Source organism: Myotis davidii, unplaced genomic scaffold, assembly GCF_000327345.1.
Source record: "Myotis davidii unplaced genomic scaffold, ASM32734v1 scaffold937, whole genome shotgun sequence".
In the NCBI taxonomy this organism is placed as follows: domain Eukaryota; kingdom Metazoa; phylum Chordata; class Mammalia; order Chiroptera; family Vespertilionidae; genus Myotis; species Myotis davidii.
The window spans coordinates 329,962-333,564 of NW_006288252.1; positions in this window are offsets into that span (position 1 = coordinate 329,962).

A 3,603-nucleotide genomic window follows, 5' to 3' on the forward strand; every position below is an offset into this window, starting at 1 on the left:
TGCCGGCCCGGCTCCCCACCGGCCGGGGCTTCACCCGGGAGGCCTGTGTCTGGCTCGTGGCTGCTCTGCCAGGGCCCCAGGCTGTGCCCCGTGGGCTCGCTCACGGATGTGGGTGGATGACTCACATGGAAAGGGGACATGGAGTCGGTGCCCACGGTCCCCCGCCTCCGTGCCCCTGTGCCCCGTCCCTCTGGCCAGCACTGCTTCCCCTCAGGCGTGAGAACAAGGACTTCTGTGTCCTTGGCCGGACCCCAGGACTGGCCCCCGTCCAGACCCCTGTGCTCTGAGGGGTGCTGCCTCTCTAGTCCAGCAAACCCTGTGGGAGGATTATCTCCCCCTTTCACAGAGCAGGAAACTGAGTCTAGGGCAGGAAGCTGGGGTCCAGGGCCCCTCGGCTGTAGGGACCCCATCCACTTCGCTCCACCACCCCGGCCTGCCCCCGCCTCGCTCATTCCCCCACAGGCACCGCTTCACTCACAGCTGGCGGCTGTGTGGGGCCTGGGGCCCACGGGGATGACACTGAAGTCCTGCTCACTCTCTTGTCGCCCCCCGGCCCCCCAGCCTGGGGCAGGAGGGAGCTGTCGGGCTGTCCCCTGGTCCTGGTCAGAGGCCAGCTGAGCTTCCGAGGTCCAGCATCCAGGGCAGGAAGCGCCGGCCTGCGGAGGTGGGAGGTCAGGGCAGCCCCGGGACAGGGAGGGGCTGGCGTGGGGCCAGCACACCCTCGTGAAGGGCCCCATTCATGGCCGCTGCCCCGGCCTGGCCTGTGCCCTGGGTCCTGCAGCTGAGGGGCCTCTGGCCTCCGTCCCGCTCACAGCTGCTTGGCCAGTGTGTCCAGGCCTGTGTCACCTTGACACGGAGCCAGCAATCCCTGTGCAGCACTGGGCAGGTCCCTGAGAGCGGGCGGCCCGTGGAGCCAGGTGCTGACACGTCCTGGGGCTGCGGAGCCAAGTGCCCCAACTGGGGGACCAGGACAGCAGAGCCCATTCTCTCCTGGTTCCGGAGGCCACAGCCTGAGATTGAGATGCAGGTGCCGGTAGGCGCAGGTGCCGGTAGGCGCAGGTGCCGGTAGATGCGGATGATGGTTGACGCAGGTGCCTCCTGGTTCCATGGTAGGTGCAGGTGCCGGTAGATGCAGGTGCCGGTAGGCGCAGGTGATGGTAGGCTCAGGTGCCGGTAGATGCGGATGATGGTAGACGCAGGTGCTGGTAGGTGCAGGTGACGGTAGATGCGGATGATGGTAGACGCAGGTGCTGGTAGGCGGAGGTGATGGTAGGCGCAGGTGACGGTAGGTGCCTGGGGCCGTTAAATGCAGGTTCTGATTCAGTGGGTCCGGGTTGAGGCTCAGCGTGGTGGGGGGACTTGTCCAGGTCCCCAGCTGCGGGGTTGGTCGAGGGGCCCTTCTGCCGTGAGCAGGGATGCTGGCTGGTGTGGGCCCAGGAGGCGGGAGGCTCAGCTGCTGGGGGTTAGGCGCATGTCTCGTCTCTGCCCCCTGGTGGCTGGGCTGGCGAGCTCGCCTGGCTCCTCACTTGTAACTAGTGGGTGCTGACTTCTCCCCCTGCCCGGGCTGTGTTCACCTGGAGTCTCAGACAGAGGGCAGTTGCCCGGCTCTGTGTCCCTGATTTGTGCTGTCAGGTGAGGGCATGGCAGTCGCCCCTGAGGCTGGAGGCCCTCCCACCTGGGAGGGGATGAGCTCTCTCTCCCACCTCCCGGGGAAGAAACCTCAGCTTCCAGCCCCGCCCGCCTTTGTGTGAATGCCCGACTCGTTGGCTGAAGGGAGCGCACAGTGTGTCTGGCAGGTGGTTGAGTGACTCCCCTCTGAGCCCGCCTCCTCTGACCTCCCTGGTCCCCTGTCAGCACCGGGCGGAGGGGCTGCAGGCCTCGGCCAGGCCCAGGGGAGCCAGCGAGCAGGCAGGTGACGGGCTCTCGTCTCCGAGCTGGGGTGTCTCCGGCCTGAGGACTCCCCCCAGGTCTCTGTGGGGTCACCCAGAGCAGCTTGAGCTGCGCCCAGATGCGGTCCTGAAACCCAATGTGTCTGCGGGCTCCAGAGTCCGCAGAACTTAACGCTTTGGGCTCAGGGCCGGGCTGGCCGAGCCAGAAAGAGCGTGGAGCTGGGGACAGACGGCCCTCGGCCCGGACCTGTCGCCAAGTTGGGCCCCTGCTCCCGCCTGAGACATGGGCCCAGCAGGGTGTGCGGGTTTCCTGAGACCATGTGTCAGAGGCCTGGGCTTAGCCAGGACTTTAATAAGTGCCCGTGCCGGAGAGGGGACAGGCTGCCTTAGTTCGACCGGATCCAGTTCTTCCCATCGGAAACCCTGCTGGGCCTCCCCTCCTGGCCCGAGGACCCCTGTGGGCAGCCATCCCCCCAGAATCGCAGAATATTGGGGCTGCAGTGCTGGGGCGTTCGTTCGCTCACAGGCCAGCAGGGGAAAGGGCCGCGTCCCTGCCTCCTGGAGGATGCAGTCCCGGGCAGAGAGACCCTGAGCAGACCGTCGCACAGGTAACTGGTGACAGTAGTGGGAGGGGCCAGCATGAGGACGGACAGGGCGGGGAGGGGGGCAGAGCTGGGCAGGAAGGCTGTCTTGAACATGACACACGACAGAAGTCCCGGCAAAGTCGGGAGGGGGAGCAGCAAGGCAAAGGCCCTGGGCGGGCGGAGACCCCCTGGGCGGGAGGAGACCCCCTGGGCGGGCGGAGACCGGGCTTGTTGGTGGGACTGCAGGAGGCCAGGTGCTGGCCAGGTGGGAGGTAGGCAGGCGTCCAGCTGGTGAGGGGTCTGGACCCGAGGACAGCGGGACCCCCTGCGGGCCTTACACCCGGGTCGCTGGAGCCAGCTTGGTGCTTGGCTGCGGGGAATGGTTGCGGGTCTAAAACCTGATAGAAGACCAGGGTCACTGCGTGAACAGGGTCGCCCACACCTCCCCGCAGGGTCCGCGTGGCCGCCGGGAGCTGGCCGTGCCGCCTTCCCGCCAGTCACCTGGGCTCCTTGAGCTCTGGGAGCGAGCGTGTTCGCTCCAGTGTCTGCATTGCCCGTGCTGCTCCCCCTGCAGACACCCTCCCCTCGCCGTGGGCGCGCGTGGCTCCAGGCTGGGGTCCCTGCAGATGGTCTGCAGCTGTCTTCGCTCCGCATCACCTGGCCATTGGTCCCTGTGGGGTTGGGGCTCACTGGCTGAGGCCCGGAGCCTGGCTCCCGGGAGGGGCACCAAGCATGTAGGTTGAACGAATGAATGAGTGAGTGGATGAAGGAATGAGTGAGGAATGAAAAAGCGAATGAATGAAAATAATGCGCAATAGCGGGCTGGGATGTCTAACCCCTGCTGTGCAGAGCTCACAGCCCCTCCCACTGGTGGGGAAACAGGCTCCCGGGCCCCCCGCAGGGCTGAGGTGGGGCTGGACCCGGGGCTCTGGGACCCCCGGCCCACCCCTCTTTCAGCAGCACACTCTGCTGCTGTCCCCATCCCTCAGCGAGCACATAAGATGTTAATACCCTCATTTATTCTTTAAAAATTAATTTAAAAATATTTGATGTGCTGCCTCAATCACAGTTGGAAACCGTTTAATTAATCCCAAGTGGCGGGCGGCAGACGGCTGCGTAATTGGTTGCGC